The 23,433-nt window shown below is 41.7% G+C and overlaps 1 protein-coding gene and 1 non-coding gene across 3 annotated transcripts in view; both read left to right on the forward strand.

Moving 5' to 3' along the window:
• LOC127644551 (gastrula zinc finger protein XlCGF57.1-like) overlaps window positions 1–23,433 on the forward strand; it is a 532,867-nt gene that overhangs the window by 344,490 nt on the left and 164,944 nt on the right. The window lies entirely within an intron of this gene.
• On the forward strand, window positions 16,587–16,701 carry LOC127645861 (U5 spliceosomal RNA). Its single transcript, XR_007970829.1, has one exon. It is a non-coding gene; the product is annotated as a U5 spliceosomal RNA (small nuclear RNA).

Below are 23,433 nucleotides of genomic sequence, written 5' to 3' on the forward strand. Positions count from 1 at the left end.
TATTTAACTCCTGATTGGCTAACAGAGCATAAAGTCACAACATATAGATAGCTATAGCACATCAACATTAATCAGCGCAATTGTCGCCCTGGATCGAGATTTACATCTGAAGTGACCTCGCAGATGGTCTCGGGCGTCTTCCAGTCTGCCTGCTGTGTCTCCCTGGGTAGAAGGTCAATACGCACACTACGAAACACTGACGAATGACAGTGTTTCTCTGCGCACAAGGGAACCAGAGCACACATTTATCAGGTCATTTTAACCAAAACAGTGAGATAAGAAATATTCACCCCTCAGGCAAAGGAGAGAAATAACATGCATTCCTTCCCTTAAAGAAATAATAAGAGAAAATTTACACTTCTACTTATTCAAGTGCTATTACATAGAATTTTAAATCATATAATTAGTCATGGACAGGTAAAGATCAAAACACAGAATCCATCTGGGACATCTATGTAACATTCTCCCCTGCCCCCTCTCATCTCAAGCTTATTCCCAAAACGACCTTCAACCTGCGGGCAGGACAGAGAGAGAAAGGCTTCTGAGAAATGTGCAGGAAAGGAAAAATTAACTCTTAACACACATATGATTCAGAGTATATTTCAGTTATGCATAAGGAAATAAAAATTGATTATATGATCATGCATATAGTTAATTCATCATTTTATTAAAGAAGTTAAGCAACAGAATATAGATAGATATTGATATAAAAGGATATATATATATGTATTGATATATCTGAAGAGACAAGGGATTTCGACCCTCACCCTTCAGTCCCCGTTTTAGACCAATGTGGGGTCCAATACCGCCACGTCTGGTCTACCAAGTGAGGTCACTACGGAAGGTGGAGTGGTAACGCATGCTTCCCTGACGGGTCACACTTGTCTCTTCAGCCTCATTACGGACATGCTGGATACTAAAAATTCCCAGTCCCCACGCAAAGGCTCTCCCCTTCCACTCACAACAGGGCATTGATGTTATCCTTCTTAAGTTTCTCTTCCAAGCGTGTCGTCAGTTTTCTCAGTCGTTTCTCCTCCTCGGAAGGGTTCAAGTTACTGCAAGCAGACCTGCATACATAAGAAAAACAGAAACGAACACACATGCACACACACAGACAGAGGACACCCACTCCCAAAAGAGCTCCGAAAGCATATAACACATATTTAACAGCTCCCATGACCAAATCCTCTGACGCAGCCACAAACTCCTCCCAGGCTTCCTCCACATATTCCTCCACTGTTTCCGTCATGTCAGTAAATATTGCTCCTACCGAAAAAGCCAAAACCAATGCTACTGCTATAGCAGACGGAGGTTCCGAATCAGTATACCATGGAGTGACCTTAGATTTAAGCAACAAAGAATTCAAATACTCATAACCTGCAAATGGATCATTAGTTTTTATCTGTTCCAGAAATGCAGTGATAAATTTCTGCCGAGCTGTTTATGCCTTCAACCGAGGAAAATATTCAGTCTTCTGCTTCAACTCTGCAACACAAAGAGACAGCTCTGCTTCGTTAGCTTTCTTACTCTTATCAACTGGACGCCATGCAGGACCCATGGGGTGTGTCAACCTGTGTTTAGCACAGTCCTTTGATGGAGTCTTAGACTCTAGATCTCTGATTTCCTGTAATGAAGGAATTGGACTCAGAAATTGTCTAAATTGTTTTGCCCTGTCAAACCACTCATCTCCAATAGCTACATCGGACAACTGAGGCCACATCCTCACTTGAAATGATTTATAATTGTCCCACAACAGCTCCTCATACTTTAAAGGTACCAGACTAGTCTTTGCTCGAGTATACACTATTTCAATATTCAGTTTAAACACTTGCAAATGCATCCATGCTGTCACATTATAAGCCATCGATGTAGGACTATAACATTTATCTTCAAGGTAATCATGCAAGTGATCCATGTTGAAAACAGTTTTGTTAGCAAGGTTCCTAGCAAACTCATACTGGTGTAACACATCAGAAAAACTAGCCCAAGTGTAACCTGACTTAACAAAAGAAGCATTACACACCTCCCAGGGTATCTCCATCATCTTCACACCGGTGAGCTTCTCAGAAATTTCTCTACATTTATCAACATCTCCAGGAGGAAACATCTTAACAGACCACTTTTGAATTTCTTTACCTAAACAACGCTCAACATGTGCAGTCTCCTTCCAAGGGTCATCGAATCTAGTGTACCTGGGCCAAGAGAGGGACAAAGCATTAATAGCAGGCAAACCATTTTGACTGCCATTCAGATCGAACTTGTCCTTGTCAGTTTTATCTATCCGTCCTAACCTATCACAAACTGCACCGTAAGCCCTATTAGCGTCCCATCGGATCATGTGGCATGTAGTTGGGACTAACACTCCCCATCTCATCAAATCCTTATCATTTATTGCGGTTTGATACTCATCAGACCCAGGTTCTTCTCTAATCACAATATTGCTATATATATAGCTTAGAGCTACATCTTTAACTACTTTGTTGTAACCAAGTACATTCTTAGCTTTGGGAAGATAGTATGACATGATGTGGCGAGGATCAGGAGCACTTGGGTAGAACGGAAGTTTCACTGCTTTTCCACCTAAAATCATGTGGGAGTCATCCACATCTGCTACCTGACGCCTCCTTCGTTCTGCTCTACTCTCACCTTTTCTAGACTTTAACAAATATCGATTAACCATATCCATTCAGTATAGAGCATGCACTCATGTTTTCACGAGCTATGTGGTCAGGGATCCAGCTCATTGAACTGAAATCTCCTTCAAACAGGTCAACGCCTCCACTCCTCATCCACCGACCTTTCTGCATAATGAGGGTAGTATCGGGATAATTTGGGGAGTGACCAAGCCAATAGGTCACTGTCTCATTTCCGTCCAAACGATAACAACGATCATTTACCTTTTGGTACATAGTCGGAATTAAATTTAGACCCTCAGTTGAATTTAGACATGGGTATTGTACCCATGATGGACGGTTATCGATCTCCTCGCAATCCCAATGAGTTGAAAACGCATGGAATCTCCCTGTCCAAATTGAAATTTGAATCCACATCAAAAATGATAAAGCGATCAGAATTAAAAATACCAACGAGAGCGGAAGTACCAATCGGATGAAAGCTCGTTTCACTTTCAGTCGTCTCTCACTACGCACTTCTTCTTGAAGAATTAGCAGCTTCAGTATGTCGTCGGATTCAGCCATCTGTAATGATAAAACATTTGTTCTAGAATTCTAGAATTTTAACATACACGACAGACATTTAATGATCCCGTGGTAGTAAGTTGTTACACTTTTCAAGTGGTTTCACCTGTGACCAATGTCTCCATACTGTACCCAAAACACCCCTGTCCAGTAGAACAGAGGTGTTAGTGGTCAATACCACCTGATAAGGCCCATCAAATTTCGGACCTAAGGGGAAACTATCTCCGCTGTAACATTACATTGTCAACTATTTCAGGCAAAGCAGGCATGTCTTTTTGCTCAAAATTATCTCGATCTGCTTGTCGTGTGCTAACACTAACCCGTGTGTCTCGCAGACTGTCATCCAAAGCTTTCAGATAATTTTGTAAAGCGTCTTCCAAAGGCCCGGATGGTCCCTCATGTTGCAAGGGGCATCCCAGGGCAGCCGCATGTAGCGACCTGTCATTACCTCAAAAGGGCTGAGCTGTGTAGTCTTGTTAGGGCTGGCTCTCATGCTTAACAAAATCGCTGGGACAGCCGCATGCCACCCTTTCCCCCACTCCAACAATCTCTTTCTCAATGAAGTTTTAAGCGTACGATTAGTGCGTTCAATAGATCCGCTAGATTGGGGCCTAAATGGAATGTGAAAGTGTTGCCTCACCCCCATCAACTTCATGACATTTTTCATCACCTTACCAGTAAAATGTGTACCCTGATCTGAATCAATTTGTAAGGGCAAACCCCATCTTGGGAAAACTTCATTCAACATAATCTTGGCGGTTGCATCTGCGGTGCAGTTTCTCAGTGGAAATGCCTCAACCCATCTGGAAAACAGATCAACAATCATTAGAATGTATGTAAAACCTCCACTAGGGGCAGTGGACCTATGAAATCAATTTGGAGGTGTGTCCATGGCCCTTGAGGTCGAGGGGCATGTCCTAAGGGAATTTTCAGCTTAGAAGAAGAATTAACCTTAAGGCATACTAGACATCTCTTACAAAAATCATTGCAAGAAGCCCTCAGTCGTGGCCACCACCAGGTTTTGGAAATCATTGCATGTAGTTTTTCAGGACCTGCATGTGCCAAACCATGATACAAAGACATTAGTTCAGTTCTAGCAGAAACAGGACAAACAAAACGCTTATTAAATTTCCACAGTCCTTCTGCATTTTTCTGAGCTCCTAATTTTGTCCATTGTTCTATCTCTTCAGGGTCATCCTCATCATAGAGTTTAAAAATGTCTCTGGGGGTCTCACTCTCCTGAGGAGCAAGAGCCATAACACTCACACAAGTCTCAGTCCGTGTTGCAGCCTCTCTGGCAGCTGTGTCAGCAGCTCGGTTTCCTCGTGGCCTCAGGAGATTTGTCCGTTGCATGTCCAGTGACTTTGATAACTGCTCCTGTTGCAGGAAGATCACAGGCATTCATAAGTTCTTTTACCTGCTGTTGATGAGAGATCGGCAGACCGGCACTGGTTAGAAATCCTCTGCGTCTCCACACAGGGCCGAAGTCATGAACAGCACCATATGCATAACGGCTGTCAGTGTAAACATTGACTCGTTTCCCTGGCCATACTGCAATGCTCGTGTCAATGCGACCAGCTCGGCCACTTGAGCCCCTCCTCCTGAAAGAGAACCACATTCAACAGTTTCACCATGTTCATTTACAACAGCCCAGCCAGTGAAGCGTTTTCCCTGTTCATGAAAGCTGGAACCATCCACGAACAGCTTCATGGCATCGGAAAGTGGTTCAGATTGAAGAGGGCTCTGACTGTCCGTCTCGATCAGTCGGGCACAGTTGTGTGCAGTTCCTTCTTCTGGAAGTAAGGAGGCAGGGTTGATAGCAGTTTCTATGTCAATATTTATATCCACATTTTTACTCAAGAGAGTGGTCTCCCATTTAGCTCGTCTTTGATTAGAGATAGAGCCTAAACGAGTGTTTGTTAACAGTTTCAAAATCTGGTGTCTAGTGTGCAGTATCACCTTCTGATGAGTCACAATGTCCTCTGTAACCTTTACAGCCCATTCTGCACAGTCGCATATCAACAGGCACGGATGCTGTCCTGCCATTGAAACAGGAATAGGAGCAGAATAATATCCTACCATCCCATAGGAGTTTCTTCCTGGAACCCTTTGACCCAGGGCCGCTGAATAGGATCGAGTTCCCACCCATGTCCATAGATGGAACGGCCTGCTGGCATCGGCATGACGTAATGCTGGGGAGGAAGCAAGAGTTTCTTTGATACTCACAAACGCCTCCTCCATCTCCTCAGTCCAGTCGATCAGCTCTGCTCCAGGTTTTCCTCCTTTCAGCCTCTGTGAGTGGTTTAGAAAGTTCAGTGTATTCAGAAACATACTGGCGACAGTAATTCAAAAGACCCATTACTTGCCTTAGACCAGTAACCGTGTTTGGTTTTGGAAGTTCAATGATAGCTTTAACTCGTTCAGGAGTGATGCGTCTGCCGTGCACACCCACAATTTGCCCCAAATACGTCACTTCAGGCAGTGCTAGTTGTGCCTTCTTCAAGTTAATTTTGAATCCCCCGTTTTGGAGGGCATTCAAAACAGTCTGTACAGCAGTCAAATGTTTGAACTTGGTTGGACTAGCAATTAAAATGTCATCCACACATTGTAGGACAACAGATCCGTCACACTCAATTTGTTTTCTTACCGGATCGATGAAGGTTGCTAGTGCCTGGTGAAACAATGTGTGCAGAAACCTTGTGGCAAACGACTCCATGTCCATTGGCGACCCCTGCTGGTGAAAGCAAATCTGCCTTGGTCCTCCTTGGCTAGGGGACAAGTCCAAAACCGTTAGAAATGTCTAAAGCAGTAAAAGACAATGTTCAGATCCTATCTCATGTAGGATAGTTGCGGGGTTGGCCACCAGAGGGTGCATTTTCTCAGACACTGAATTCAGAGAAGTGTAATCAATGGTCAAACGCCAGCTCCCATCTGGCTTTTTTCAAAGGATATTGTCTTCTGGCTTCATGCAAAGGACCTGGGATGCTCAGTGGCTGAATCTGTGCTAAACCACAATCATATTTATCGTTTGCCCATACATCAGGGAATTTGGAAATTATAAACTTCCACTCAGAGCGAGTCTCAGTTAGACTAACAGATCCTGCCACTGCACATTTTCGCTCATGGTGGGGGCCACTCTGAGATAAGCGAATTGTTTCATTACAGCCAAGCACCCACAGAGAATAATAAAGAGAAATAAACTCAAAATGCCTCTAGTCAATATTCATAATTAAAGAAACAATGAGCCAAATTGTTAAATCTGCACTTATCATCTGCAAAGTATGCAATACAGTGGCTATTTACACAGTGTTAGAAGTGATCTCAAGATCGAGATCTGTAATTGATACAGTCGCGCCTGTGTCAATCAAAATAAGGCATCCTTCACACTCATCATCGGCTAGCTGGAATACAAAATGAAATGTTAAGAAGCTTGCTAGAGACTGATCACCTCAGACCATATTCATCTTCATAAATGCTCCTATACTTTTGCTGTGTTTCACGCCTGCATTTATTTAGCCCAATCTGTTGCTTTAATGCATTCTCTCACACAGGGGCCCACATCTGCTCACAGCAGACCACATTCAGTTTCATTGTGGTTTTTTTTTCAATGAAAGTGAATGGTGACTGAGACTGAACGCTCTTTGGCCTTGATCACTGATAAAGTGTCTCAGTGTTCCCTGCTATCAAAATAGAACTGCATTTGTTTTTCTGTCAGGCAAGCTGAGCACACACACACATTTTCTGCCCAGAAAATCTTCAAAAATTTCACCCTCTCATTTTCTGTGATTTTTTTTTTGTTTACCACTTCGACAATGTCTAGCAATGTGGCCCTCTCTGTTAGAATTCCTGCATCTGGCAACAGGCTTGGTACAATCTCTAGAGGTATGACCTCTCTCGTCACAATTATAGCAGGTTATGTTATTGCGGGGACTCATTTCCACTTCCACTGACAGTTATAAGGTGGGGGGCGCGAAACAGCCACATTCAACAATCTGCGCGCCTCAGCATATGGCCCATCGTTCTGATTATCAGTATGATCAACAGCGTGAAAGCAGCCGCTGCCTGAGCAGTCTGAGAAGGGAAGGTGGGGGCCAAGGGAGGACGGAGAACTGTCTCAACTTTCACAGCACTTTCTGCTTTTTCACAAACAGCCTCAAAACCCTTACTCAAACTACACAAATCACAGCCGACTTCCTGCCCAATCATTTTTGCCACTCTATCACGCTGGGCAATCAAACTAGACCATCCGTCCATCACATTTGGAATTGCCTTTTCATGGTTTAACGGTATACCACCCAGTTTACAAATCCATGAATAGGCAAACACGGATAGATATTTAGCCCTATCAGCGTCTTTTTCGTTCTGCAGCCAGTCAATCTGCTGCATGACGTTCCAATCAGAATCAAACCACTGACTGACCATTTTCTTAATGAGTTGTGCATATTTCTTTGATCTGAGCTCGTCAGAGCAGAGCTGTTTACAGCGTGTGCCCTGCTCGTTTTGGTCAGAACTACTCATAAAATTCCCTTTATCAGACATTTTTCTTGGTCATAGTTGAAAATCACTACCGAAAAGATTTTAGCAGCAAATATTTTACGTGGATAAATTAACTATAGCAGCAACAATACTGGATTTCTACCAATTTCACCACAAAGTATTCTTCAAAAACATCCTGGTCACCTATACTGATCCATACCAATTAGGGTCACCATTTATTTACTTACTTGGGACCGCTCCTGATGCATCCCTGGCAAAACAATCCCTATTGTATTTTATTTTATTTTATAACTAATATCTGAATCCCTAACTGCCTGATTCACTAAGCTCGGGGTACCCCTATCTGAGTTGGAAGAGACTGAGCAGGTTTACGGTGCCACTGGACCTCTCGTCCAGGGACGCACTCTGCCGGGTGGTGCTTCACCCATGCCCACCTGGGCCCCCTCACAGAGCACGCTTTCCCTTGCGCTGTTTGCTGTTGCCACTTAAACAGCACTCTCAGCTGACTTCACTTGCGCTGTTTGCTGTTGCCACTTAAACAGCACTCTCAGCTGACTTCTTATACTCTCAATAGTATAATTAAATTACTCTTCACACGCCTCGTCGGAGTGAAGCTCTCCGCTCCCCTTCAAAATCTCTTCCAGTCAGACAGCCCTAATAATTAATAAAAAGCTTCCTACCTTGTTTGCTGATTTGCCAGAGATGTCACCACGGAGTGATTGCCCGCATCCTCCACCAAACTGTTAGGGGTATAACAGTTATGACCCGGATCAGATAAGGAGAAAGAAAAACCAGGAGTCAAGAAGTTCAATCAAAGAATCCAAAATTTACTGAAGAATAGTTTGCAGTGAAATTGGTACAGCCAGCGGCAAAGTCTCACGAGGAGATCGAAAGCTAACTCAATACCTTACACAAAATTTTACATCAATTATACCATTTGCAATGACGTATATTCTATTATTTAACTCCTGATTGGCTAACAGAGCATAAAGTCACAACATATAGATAGCTATAGCACATCAACATTAATCAGCGCAATTGTCGTCCTGGATCGAGATTTACATCTGAAGTGACCTCGCAGATGGTCTCGGGCGTCTTCCAGTCTGCCTGCTGTGTCTCCCTGGGTAGAAGGTCAATACGCACACACGAAACACTGACGAATGACAGTGTTTCTCTGCACTAAAGGAACCAGAGCACACATTTATCAGGTCATTTTAACCAAAACAGTGAGATAAGAAATATTCACCCCTCAGGCAAAGGAGAGAAATAACATGCATTCCTTCCCTTAAAGAAATAATAAGAGAAAATTTACACTTCTACTTATTCAAGTGCTATTACATATTTTAAATTTTAAATCATATAATTAGTCATGGACAGGTAAAGATCAAAACACAGAATCCATCTGGGACATCTATGTAACATTCTCCCCTGCCCCCTCTCATCTCAAGCTTATTCCCAAAACGACCTTCAACCTGCGGGCAGGACAGAGAGAGAAAGGCTTCTGAGAAATGTGCAGGAAAGGAAAAATTAACTCTTAACACACATATGATTCAGAGTATATTTCAGTTATGCATAAGGAAATAAAAATTGATTATATGATCATGCATATAGTTAATTCATCATTTTATTAAAGAAGTTAAGCAACAGAATATAGATAGATATTGATATAAAAGGATATATATATATGTATTGATATATCTGAAGAGACAAGGGATTTCGACCCTCACCCTTCATTAGCAACCCAAAAAATGACACTACCCATCAGGGAAGACAATCCAGGTCTAACACGTAACAGGCCAAGACACAGTCCACTAGACCAACGAGGAAGTGCCTCTGAATCGTGGCCCCTGAGCCGATTGCCAGTTTGTGCAAAACCTGCCTGTTCACAAGAATAGTATTGCTTACAATATGAGAAACACTTTAAAGAAACACGCACTTGTGCAAAGTAGTGTTTGGCAACCAGGGGAAACATCGCAAATGGCGCTTAAAGGTGCAAACACACCACTCAATTAGAATTGACAAGTTATTGTTCGGAAGCCCTAAAACGGCAAACTCCCCGTCGGGAATCGAACCCGGCCTTCCAGCGTGACAGGCGGAGACACTGTCCACTATACTAACGAGGAACAGCGTGCCAACTTGCTTCCAGTCATGGTGCCAAGTTGGGCAAACAGCATCTCCATATCTAGGATATGTAATGACTTTACAAAATTCAATCACATGAAGGTTCAAGGAGTATGATGCATTTTCATCAATTCAACAAAGAAATAAAACAATAGCATGCACTGTTTTCTTCTGTGCTAAAGGCCTTGGATGTTTATTAGAGTAGGGTGAAAAACAGGGTTTTGGTGAGTCATATCAGATCGCAATCAATGGTGTGTTGACACCTTTATTCTTTCTTTGTTCCTGAAAACTACTGTGATTCACACTGAATCACATTGTCACATGTTACTAGCCTGTGCCCTGAAAAGACTGAGTGGAAATGTTTCTTACTCACACCTGAGAGATGCCCATGGAAGAAATCCACATGATGTATATCAGTGTAAAGGATGTTTTGGTTCTGTGCTGTGTGGGCTGAAGGGTGAGGGTCGAAATCCCTTGTCTCTTCAGATATATCAATACATATATATATATCCTTTTATATCAATATCTATCTATATTCTGTTGATTAACTTCTTTAATAAAATGATGAATTAACTATATGCATGATCACATAATCAATTTTATTTTTCTTATGCATAACTGAAATTTACGCTGAATCATATGTGTGTTAAGAGTTAATTTTTGATTTCATGCACATTCCTTGAAGCCTCTCTCTCTGTTCTGCACGGAGGCTGACTTGAAGGTCGTCTTGGGAATAAGCTTGAGATGAGAGAGGGGGATGTTAAACATATGTTCCAGATGTATTCTGTGGTTGATTTTTACCTGTCCATGACTAATTATATGATTTAAAATCCTATGTAATAGCACTTGAATAAGTAGAAGTGTAAATTTTCTCTTATTATTTCTTTAAGGGAAGGAATGCATGTTAGAATATTTCTTATCTCACTGTTTTGGTTAAAATGACCTGATAAATGTGTGCTCTGGTTCCCTTGTGCGCAGAGAAACACTGTCGTTTGTCAGTGTTTCGTGTGTGCGTATTGACCTTCTACCCAGGTTTTGAACCCAGGGAGACACAGCAGGCAGACTCGAAGACGCCCGAGACCATCTGCGAGGTCACTTCAGATGTAAATCTCGATCCAGGACGACAATTGCGCTGATTAATGTTGATGTGCTATAGCTATCTATATGTTGTGACTTTATGCTCTGTTAGCCAATCAGGAGTTAAATAATAGAATATACGTCTTTGCAAATGGTATAATTGATGTAAAATTTTGTGTAAGGTATGAGTTAGCTTTCGATCTCCTCGTGAGACTTTGCCGCTGGCTGTACCAATTTCACTGCAAACTATTCTTCAGTAAATTTTGGATTCTTTGATTGAACTTCTGACTCCTGGTTTTCTTTCTCCATATCTGATCCGGGTCACAACTATTATACCCCTAACAGTTTGGTGGAGGATTCGCGGGCAATCACTCCGTGGTGACATTTCTGGCAAATCAGCAAACAAGGTAGGAAGCTTTTATTAAGTGTTAGGGCTGTCTGACTGGAAGAGATTTTGAAGGGGAGTGGGAGAGCTTCACTGCGACGAGGCGTGTGAAGAAAAGTCGCTGAGAGAGCTGTTAGTGCTCTGTGGGGGGCTCAGGTGGGCATTGGGCTCAGGTGGGCATTGGTGTAGCACCACCCCGGCAGAGTGCGGGTTAAAACAGCAAACAGCGCAAGTGATACGTGCTCTGTGGGGGGCTCAGGTGGGCATTGGGCTCAGGTGGGCATTGGTGTAGCACCACCCCGGCAGAAGTGCGTCCCTGGACGGGAGGTCCAGTGGCACCGTAAACCTGCTCAATTTCTTCCAGCTCAGATAGGGGATCCCCGAGCTTAGTGAATCAGGCAGTTAGGGATTCAGATATTAGTTATAAAATAAAATAAAATACAATAGGGATTGTTTTGCCAGGGATGCATCAGGAGCGGTCCCAAGTAAATAAATAAATTGTGACCCTAATTGGTATGGATCAGTATATGTGACCAGGATGTTTGTGAAGAATACTTTGTGGTGAAATTGTGTAGAAATCCAGGACTGTTGCTGCTATAGTTAATTTATCCGCGTAAAATATCCATCCATCCATCCATCGTCAACCGCTTATCCTGTGTACAGGGTTGCGGGGGCTGGAGCCTATCCCAGCTAACATTGGGCGAAAGGCGGGGGACACCCTGGACAGGTCGCCAGTCCATCGCAGGGCCGCGTAAAATATTTGCTGCTAAAATCTTTTCGGTAGTGATTTTCAACTGTGACCAAGAAAAATGTCTGATAAAGGGAATTTTCTGAGTAGTTCTGACCAAAACGAGGGGGGCATACGCTGTAAACAGCTCTGCTCTGACGAGCTCAAATCAAAGAAATGTGCGCAGCTCATTAAGAAAATGGTCAGTCAGGGGTTTGATTCTGATTGGAAAGTCATGCAGCAGATTGACTGGCTGCAGAACAAAAAAGACGCTGATAGGGCCAAATATTTATCCGTGTTTGCCTGTTCATGGATTTGTAAACTGGGTGGTATTCCCTTAAACCATGAAAAGGCAATTCCAAATATGATGGACGGATGGTCTAGTTTGATTGCCCAGCGTGATAGAGTGGCAAAAATTATTGGGCAGGAAGTCGGCTGTGATCTGTGTAGTTTGAGTAAGGGTTTCGAGGCTGTGAAAAAGCAAAAAATGCTGTGAAAAATGGGACTGTGAAATGTGATAAGATTTTCTGGGAAAAAGTGTGTGTGTGTGTGCTCTCAGCTTGCCTGACAGAAAAACAAATGCAGTTCTATTTTGATAGCAGGGAACACTGAGACACTTTATCAGTGATCAAGGCCAAAGATCGTTCAGCCTCAGTCACCATTCACTTTCATTGAAAAAAAAAAAAAAACACAATGAAACTGAATGTGGTCTTCTGTGAGCAGATGTGGGCCCCTGTGTGAGAGAATGCATTAAAGCAACAGATTGGGCTAAATAAATGCAGGCGTGAAACACAGCAAAAGTATAGGAGCATTTATGAAGATGAATGTGGTCTGAGGTGATCAGTCTCTAGCAATCTTCTTAACATTTCATTTTGTAATCCAGCTAGCCGATGATGAGTGTGGAGGCCGGCAATGCCTTATTTTGATTGACACGGGTGCGACTGTATCAATTACAGAGCTCGATCTTGAGATCACTTCTAACACTGTGTAAAAAGCCACTGTATTGCATACTTTGCAGATGATAAGTGCAGATTTAACAATTTGGCTCATTGTTTCTTTAATTATGAATATTGACTGGAGGCATTTTGAGTTTATTTCTCTTTATTATTCTCTGTGGGTGCTTGGCTGCAATGAAACAATTCGCTTATCTCAGAGTGGCCCCCACCATGAGCGAAAATGTGCAGTGGCAGGATCTGTTAGTCTAACTGAGACTCGCTCTGAGTGGAAGTTTATAATTTCCAAATTCCCTGATGTATGGGCCAAAGATAAATATGATTGTGGTTTAGCACAGATTCAGCCACTGAGCATCCCGGGCCCTTTGCATGAGGCTAAAAGACAATATCCTTTGAAAAATGAGGCTCGGGAGGGTGCTGAAACTGTTGTTGATGAGTTATGCAAATGGGGAATTGTGATCCTCTGTGCTTCCCCCACTAACTCTCCTATGTGGCCTGTCAAAAAGCCAGATGGGAGCTGGCGTTTGACCATTGATTACACTTCTCTGAATTTTCTCAGTGTCTGAGAAAATGCACCCTCTGGTGGCCAACCCCGCAACTATCCTACATGAGATAGGCGCCGAACATTGTCTTTTTACTGCTTTAGACATTTCTAACGGTTTTTGGACTTGTCCCCTAGCCAAGGAGGATCAAGGCAGATTTGATTTCACCAGCAGGGGTCGCCAATGGACATGGGGTCGTTTGCCACAAGGTTTCTGCAACTCACCCGAACTGTTTCATCAGGTACTAGCATCCTTCATCGATCCGGTAAGAAAACAAATTGAATATGACGGTTCTGTTATCCTACAATATGTGGATGACATTTTAATTGCTAGTCCAACCAAGTTCAATCATTTGACTGCTGTACAGACTGTTTTGAATGCCCTCCAAAACGGGGGATTCAAGGTTAACTTGAAGAAGGCACAGCTCGCACTGCCTGAAGTGACTTATTTGGGGCAAATTGTGGGTGTGCACGGCAGACGCATCACTCCTGAACGAGTTAAAGCTATCATTGAACTTCCAAAACCAAACACGGTTACTGGTCTAAGGCAAGTAATGGGTCTTTTGAATTACTGTCGCCAGTATGTTTCTGAATACACTGAACTTTCTAAACCACTCACAGAGGCGCTGAAAGGAGGAAAACCTGGAGCAGAGCTGATCGACTGGACTGAGGAGATGGAGGAGGCGTTTGTGAGTATCAAAGAAACTCTTGCTTCCTCCCCAGCATTACGTCATGCCGATGCCAGCAGGCCGTTCCATCTAAGGACATGGTGGGAACTCGAACCTATTCAGCGGCCCTGGGTCAACGGGTTCCAGGAAGAAACTCCTATGGGATGGTAGGCTATTACTCAGCTCCTATTCCTGTTTCAATGGCAGGACAGCATGCGTGCCTGTTGATATGCGACTGTGCAGAATGGGCCGTTAAGATTACAGAGGACATTGTGACTCATCAGAAGATGGCTGAAACCGACGACATACTGAAGCTGCTAATTCTTCAAGAAGAAGTGCGTAGTGAGAGACGACTGAAAGTGAAACGAGCTTTCATCCGATTGGTACTTCCGCTCTCGTTGGTATTTTTAATTCTGATCGCTTTATCATTTTTGATGTGGATTCAAATTTCAATTTGGACAGGGAGATTCCATGCGTTTTCAACGCATTGGGATTGCGAGGAGATCGATAACCGTCCATCATGGGTACAATACCCATGTCTAAATTCAACTGAGGATCTAAATTTAATTCAGACTATGTACCAAAAGGTAAAGGATCATTGTTATCTTCTGGACGGAAATGAGACAGTGACATATTGGCTTGGTCACTCCCCAAATTATCCCGATACTACCCTCATTATGCAAAAAGGTCGGTGGATGGGGAGTGGGTGTCCTCTGTCTGTGTGTGAGGATGTGTGTTCGTTTCTGTTTTTCTTATATATGCAGGTCTGCTTGCAGTAACTTGAACCCTTCCGAGGAGGAGAACCGACTGAAAAAACTGACGACAGGCTTGGAAGAGAAACTTAAGAAGGATAACATCAATGCCCTGTTGTGAGTGGAAGGGGGGAGAGCCTTTGCGTGGGGACTGGGAATTTTTAGTATCCAGCATGTCCGCAATGAGGCGAAGAGACAAGTGTGACCCGTCAGGGAAGCATGCGTTACCACTCCACCTTCCGTAGTGACCTCACTTGGTAGACCAGACATGGCGGTATTGGACCCCACATTGGTCTAAAACGGGGGACTGAAGGGTGAGGGTCGAAATCCCTTGTCTCTTCAGATATATCAATACATATATATATCCTTTTATATCAATATCTATCTATATTCTGTTGATTAACTTCTTTAATAAAATGATGAATTAACTATATGCATGATCACATAATCAATTTTATATTTCTTATGCATAACTGAAATATACGCTGAATCATATGTGTGTTAAGAGTTAATTTTTGATTTCATGCACATTCCTTGAAGCCTCTCTCTCTGTTCTGCACGGAGGCTGACTTGAAGGTCGTCTTGGGAATAAGCTTGAGATGAGAGGGGGGATGTTAAACATATGTTCCAGATGTATTCTGTGGTTGATTTTTACCTGTCCATGACTAATTATATGATTTAAAATCCTATGTAATAGCACTTGAATAAGTAGAAGTGTAAATTTTCTCTTATTATTTCTTTAAGGGAAGGAATGCATGTTAGAATATTTCTTATCTCACTGTTTTGGTTAAAATGACCTGATAAATGTGTGCTCTGGTTCCCTTGTGCGCAGAGAAACACTGTCGTTCGTCAGTGTTTTGTGTGTGCGTATTGACCTTCTACCCAGGTTTTGAACCCAGGGAGACACAGCAGGCAGACTTCGAAGACGCCGAGACCATCTGCGAGGTCACTTCAGATGTAAATCTCGGGCCAGGACGACAATTGCGCTGATTAATGTTGATGTGCTATAGCTATCTGTATGTTGTGACTTTATGCTCTGTTAGCCAATCAGGAGTTAAATAATAGAATATACGTCCTTGCAAATGGTATAATTTATGTAAAATTTTGTGTAAGGTATGAGTTAGCTTTCGATCTCCTTGTGAGACTTTGCCGCTGGCTGTACCAATTTCACTGCAAACTATTCTTCAGTAAATTTTGGATTCTTTGATTGAACTTCTGACTCCTGGTTTTCTTTCTCCATATCTGATCCGGGTCATAACTGTTATACCCCTAACAGGGCCATGCCCTTTTCCATATAAATGTTCTATGTCTTACTCTTCAGAACAAATGGCAATGATATTAATGTCACAACATGTTTGCACAAAGTACAACTTTCTTGTTTTCCTCAACACCTTACTCCAGAATTACCCTATCAAACGTTGTAATGAAGTCAACTAATATGTGTTATGCTTTCCATTAGGGGCATTATTACTTTAACTCAGCTTCAGTGAGATTCTCTTTAGATTGGGATTGTTTTAATTTTTAGAGGGAAAAGGTATTACCTTAAATGCTCCCAATTGGAATGGTCCACTGAGAAAAGCAATCCAGGAGGAGCCTGTACCAGAGGTTACCCTTGTTGATTATTATGGCACAGTAGTGTTAGGGTACTGGCCCAACAGCTATGGCTCATAGCTCGAGTTTCTCTTCATTGCGTATAAATCTTTCGCCTTTTAGTAAAGATTTCCGTGGAGAGGAGCCTTTGCGAGTTTCCTGTATTTTTGGGAGCTCTGCTGCTAGCAGAGCTACACGAGTTTGGTAAAAGCAGTATACATTTAAACATAGGATTGCAAGGCAGAGTTCTCTGTGGGATCTGCAAGCAGGCCGTTGGAATAGCATGTGGAGTAACCTCATATTTGGGCCTTTATTTGATCTTGACAAAAGGGGTGTGATTCACACTGAATCACATTGTCACATGTTACTAGCCTGTGCCCTGAAAAGACTGAGTGGAAATGTTTCTTACTCACACCTGAGAGATGCCCATGGAAGAAATCCACATGATGTATATCAGTGTAAAGGATGTTTTGGTTCTGTGCTGTGTGGGCCATGCCCTTTTCCATATAAATGTTCTATGTCTTACTCTTCTGAACAAATGGCAATGATATTAATGTCACAACATGTTTGCACAAAGCACAACTTTCTTGTTTTACCTCAACACCTTACTCCAGAATTACCCTATCAAACGTTGTAATGAAGTCAACTAATATGTCCCAGATAGCAAAAAATATCCGCACGGCTTCTTTTTGCCGCCGTCCCTAAGCTGTCGGCTATAGTTGCGTCCCACTGGCGGGGATGAAACGTTTGCCGCCGAATTCGTCACTCCCATTTCTTGCGAGATGGTGGCAAGCCGCTTTGAAATAAAAGGATTTCTACTCTCAAAATCGACCAGCCATGTTGGCTATTATTATTTTTTGCTCCAAAGCCATTAGGGTTTATAATAGAGGCTTGACTCTTGATTCCATGATAAGGTAAGGTTTAGGAAATGACATTTAAATTACTTTGAAACTCTGAAGCGATTATACAGTAATATATGTAAAATATATTGAACTATTTTATGCACTTGAAAATTGTTTACATTTCTTTGATTGCTGCGCATTTGAGACATGCACCAATAAACCAAAAATAATTCCTTTTGTAAAACTTACTTGGCAATAAATATCTTTATGATTCTGATTAGGTTTTAAAATAGATATTTAATTCATGGTATGAACAATTTAGCAGAATAAACTGATGAAGTTACACTTTTCACGAATGCCTGACTATCAGTGAACAGTGAAAGACATCTGCAACATGGCCAAAATCTCGGGTATACTTTAATTTTTTTTATTAATTTACAACCATGGTGATATCTATCATAAACATGAAAATCCCTGTTTTGACGTGAAGGATAAACTCAGAAATTTCGTTTATGTCTAAATGTTTTCCAACCTCGATTTCTTTTGTTATTTTACCTTTTACAGGTTTTGCAATTATGAGCTGTACAAATGTTTAAGAAAGTGTTAAAGTCCCTGTAAAGGCAATAAAAAAATCTAAACGCATTATAAATGTTAAAAATGTATGTACAAACAAGATGGCCGCCGATGACAGAGCCACACAGCATGTTATCAAACAAAGGATTAAACCTGAGATTTACACCACTATTGATGGCAAGATTATAGTGGAAGATGAACTGTTAAGTTTCCTTTCTGTCAAACTGAAGACTGTACCTCAGGATGACATTATCCTGATGACAGTAAATCATTTTGGATCAGAGTGGATTGAAAACTCCAAAAAGGTCCTGTTTGAACTGTGTCCTAGCACTGGGCAGCGTTGTGTAGCTCACAAAGGGCAACTGAAAGATGTCAACAATGTTAAGAGTTGTCTAAAACTACTGAATGAGGTTGGTGAGAATGTTCCTCGCTTTGTGTCCTATCACTTGGATGATCTACCATCAGTGACTTTTAATAGCCTTGATGTCTCTTGCCTGGTTAGTAAGATTGAACACCTAAATGTAGAATTGGTCTCCATGAAAAATACTGTGTGTAAGCAGTCGACTGAATGTGAGAACCTTCGTGGAATAACTAAAGACATTAGCAAACGACTGAGTGTGATTGAGCAACCCAGTGCTAGCAAGGGGAATGCTGCCACAATCATGGCTAGTGAGGAGGCCCAGCTCCATGGACCAAGTCACAAGTATCATGCACCAGGACCCTCGGCGTTGCCCGTCATTGAGGAGACAGCTGGCGGGGGGATTGAGGTGCTGATGTCCCCTGCATGGAGTCGTGTATTAAAGCATGGCAAGCGCAAGCAACCTTTTGGAAAACGATCTAATGCTGCAGTACAGAACAAGACTTGTATGAATCCTCCTAGAGAGAAGAAGGCCAATGGAATTGTTGGAACTGGTGCAGTGGAGAACATACATGCAGTAACAACTAAGCTGGTGAGTGTCTTTGTGACAAAGCTTGATCCTGACTTAGATCCTGAGACGCTGGCTAGTTATTTAAAAGAACAACTTTCCAGAGATGTGACTTGTCAGAAGATTGCCACTGAGTATACTCGCTACAGTTCTTTCAAAGTTACAGCTGAATGCAAGGAAGTAGCAGAGATGTATGCGCCGCAGCTGTGGCCTGAAGGGACCTATGTAAGGCACTTCTATGAGAATCGCAAGCATAGGGCTGCGGTAGGGGCAAGTATTAAAGCACCGCTTGACACAGAGATGAGTGCGCCTGAACCAAAGGGCGTCCCTTGCATGTAAAACAATGATAAACTGCTATGAGAGTTGTGTCCTATAACTCCCGTGGTCTGCATATTGGGCAGGATGCTGGAGCGAGAGCCCAACGCACTGTTATTGACAAGCTCTTTGAGAATGCTGATGTGGTGTGTTTGCAAGAGACTTTTTTAGCTATTCAAGATCTGGATAAACTCAACACTGTGAACAATGACTTTCATGGGGCAGGGGAATCCACAACAGACTTAAACACCAGAATTTTGCGTGGTAGGATCCCAGGAGGTGTGGCCATATTCTGGCACAAGAAATTTGAAACTTTGGTCACTGTGATCAGGTTAGATGTGGACTGGTGCATAGGAATTAAGGTGGTCCGTAATAAGAATGTTTTTATAATCTTAGATGTATATACTCCATATGAATGTCACAAAAATAGGGTCTTACATAAGGGAAAGTGAATGTACATCCATATTTGTCTTGGGGGATCTGAATGCTGATATATCAGATATTAATTCACTTTTTGGTCAACACTTGACACAGTTCTGCGAAGATAACAAGGTTATTCTGTCCACTAAGGAATTACTGCCAGCAGATAGCTATACACATGTGAGTGAAGCCTGGCATACTACATCTTGGTTGGACCATTGTATATCTACTGCTGATGCACATGATTGTATAAAGGAGGCTGAGATCCTATATGGTTTGGCTACAGCAGACCATATTCCTGTCTCTATGTTCATAAATACTAAGGGTTTACCTGAGATTGTCTATAGTGATAGCCATAAATCAGGTGATATACTGGACTGGACAAGGCTTACAGAAGATGATCTGCAATATTACAAGTTATTGACTGATGTGTACTTGAGAAATATTGAGTTACCTGTTGATGCAATTATGTGTGTGGATAGCAGCTGTAAGAATGTAAGTCACAATAATGACCTATGTGTAATGTATGATAGAATTGTGAACTGCTTAGTTGATGGAAGTGAATCACTGAGAAGTAATGTGGTGAAACAACATATCATAAGACCAGGATGGAATGACTATGTCCATGATGTTCATATGGAGGCAAGAGATGCATTTAGAAGATGGGTCTTAGCAGGTAAACCTAGGCATGGCCCAGTCTGTGAGCACAAGGTACGGTCTAATGCTAGGTTTAAATATGCTGTGCGTTTTATAAAAAGAAAGTAGCAGACTATGAGGGCGAACTCTATGGCGAGAAAGTTACAAACTAATAATGTTTATGAGTTCTGGAAGGAGGTGAAAGTGGTTAACAACAGCAAAATTCCACTGCCTTCTAGTATAGAGGGCATTTCTGAACCTGAAAACATTGCTGAGCTATGGAGGAGTCATTATGAGAACATTTTTAACTGTGTGAAGAGCGATGTGTTTAACATAGTTGAGATACCTCACAGTGATGATGTAGTCATCAGGCCGGAGGAAGTATGTTATGCTATTGACAAACTTAAAATGAACAAAGCCTGTGGGCAAGATAGAATAGCAGCAGAACATCTGAAATACGCTAGTCAAAGTATTTCAGTTTTACTTGCTGTATGCTTTTCTGGGTTAATGAAGCATGGCATACTTCCTGGATCCATGTTATCTGTCTTGCTAGTACCTGTAGTCAAAAATAAGACTGGTAAATTAACTAGTATAGATAACTATAGACCTATTGCACTTGCAAATACACTATCTAAGGTGCTGGAAGGGATTCTTATGGATAGGCTTGCAGAACACATAGCGTCAACAGATAATCAGTTTGGTTTTAAGAACAAGCATGGAACTGATATGTGTATTTATGCACTTAAAGAAATTGTACATAGGTACAGATCTCGCAATAGCACAGTCTTCATGTGTTTCCTGGATGCGTCAAAGGCTTTTGACCGTATCAATCATGGGAAACTGTTTGGTAAACTACTTGAGCGTGGTGTCCCCTCTTACCTAATTAGGATACTGCAGTTTTGGTACTCTCATCAAACTATGCAAGTTATGTGGGGGATGAGTTTGTCAACACCTTTCTATGTCTCCAATGGAGTACGGCAGGGTGGAATTCTGTCTCCGTTGCTATTTAATCTGTACATGGATAATTTATCTATGGAGTTAAAGGGCTGTAGAACTGGATGCTTGGTGGGGGATAGTCTCATTAATCATATGCTTTATGCTGATGATTTGGTGATACTGTCTCCCTCTAGTGCTGGCCTGCAGCAACTTCTTGGAATATGTTCTCAATATGGTTTATTGTTTGATATAAAATTTAACTCATTGAAGAGTGTGGTGCTGATCGCCAGAACCAGGGAGGATATGAAATGTGTCTATCCTTCTTTCTTATTGGCAGGTGAACCCCTAGAGGTTGTAAAGAAAGTGAAATATCTGGGCCATGTGATAAGAGATGACCTCGAAATTGTATGTATAGATTCATGTGCAGACTGACAGGGTCTAAGAATATGATCATTGTGTCCATAGTTGATGTTTCTAAGAGTGACACAAGGTATACATCTTGCTTTTGGAAACATTGGACCCGAAGCCTGTATATGTTTTATAAATGATGCCACTTCCGCATAATTTTTAACTGTTTGTATTGTTATTTATTTATATATATCTGTACGGTGTTGTCTCTATGGACCTTTGTGTCTTGAATAAAGTTGTACTTATTGCTAAAACACATTACAAAGACTGAACTGTGAAGTTCCGCTGTCGCCATATCTGTTTCCGGTTTACTTGCGCGTCGCCCAAAATGTCTGTTTTTACTCGATGTCTCCAGAATCTCCCGAAAATACGCATCAGCGATGTTCATCGCATTGTTGATGCCTGGTCCCCTGCTCCGACAAGCAAGAGGGACAAGGGCTTTAAACTCTACATATCGAGTTATCTGCACAACTACAAGGGTAAGTATTTTAATTTAATGTGGTGTGCCGGCAGATAGCGGCTAAGCTAGTTCGCCACGTGTTCATTTTTTATGTTACAAGGTTAGTATAGCAGCTTGTTTTTTCTTAGTTTTAAAGCAGACTGTTTGTTAATTTTTGTGATAATTGTAATATAAATTATATTAACTTGCTCTCCTCTCAGTTTCTAATAAAGATCAGGGCACAGGTGAAGTCACTGTCAGGGCATTGTGCTACAGGTCCACAAGGAAAGCAGATAAACCTCACAGTTTAAGTGTATGGTGAAGCTAGAATTGATAAGACCGCAGTTATAGGCTTGTTACTTTAATAGCCCGATGTTCCTGGGGACTCGGCTAAGGTTATTCATGTTTAATGTAACTCAAATCAAATGAAAACAGTTATTGTAGGCAGGTAAGTTTCCCTAGCTGGTCCCCTCTGTGTAAAATGCGTTCTTATTCAAGTTTTCAACTCAGTCATTCGTTTAAGATGCAATCTTGTGTTATAAGTATTAGGCTATCATGATTATACAGTGAGCAAGCTATATAAATAAGTATTTAATATAATAAAAGTGTAGAGCAACAACCGAGGGTGTAAGGTAAAGGCTGAATATTGTAGATTTATTACAATATGTTGCATGTTTGAATTAAAATACCTGTGGATATGCCACTTCCCACTCATGAAAGTGTTAATCAAAGGAGCACACACTCTACAAAGGCCTGACTGGAGATTTGCCTGATCTATCCGTACTTCAGGTGAGTAGGGAATGATATAACAATAGCAACAATTTCACTGTGCAGTATGATATATCAACCAAAATCTGTATACCAATATTTCATTATTTTCTTTTTCCTCCCCTTTTACAAACAAATATTCTGCTTCAAAGAAAAAAAATGAAATTGATGTTATCATAAGGGTTCTTCATTATGAACTTGTATGCCATGCATAACATACTGTGGATAGAAATTACAGGGAAAGTTACTGGTATGATAATTGTGGTTATATTATATTACTATTATATTTAGTGTATTGCTAATCAATATATTGTTACTTCCCAGGTAACAGCGGCTCACTTCAAGAGCAAGTGAAGCAGGTTGGGACAATGTTGAAGACATTTGCTCGCACTGGGCAATCAGGTACAACTTGCAAACAACACCTGTGGTTGTTGGTTTAATTCCCACTGGGGCCACCTGTACATGTAGTAGACCTAGATATAAATGTCATAGTTTAGTAGTTGAAGGACCAGGACTGACTACTTTATTCTTTTATTCTGGGAACCCCTGTAGGTGCAGATCAAACCCTAATGCTGCGACATCTTGGAGTTTGGCGATGTTGTGCGTAGCATGGACAACAAAATGCTATGCTGCAACATTTCAGTGCCAATGTGTCTGTTGGA

This window comes from Xyrauchen texanus, chromosome 6 (assembly GCF_025860055.1).
Source record: "Xyrauchen texanus isolate HMW12.3.18 chromosome 6, RBS_HiC_50CHRs, whole genome shotgun sequence".
NCBI lineage: Eukaryota > Metazoa > Chordata > Actinopteri > Cypriniformes > Catostomidae > Xyrauchen > Xyrauchen texanus.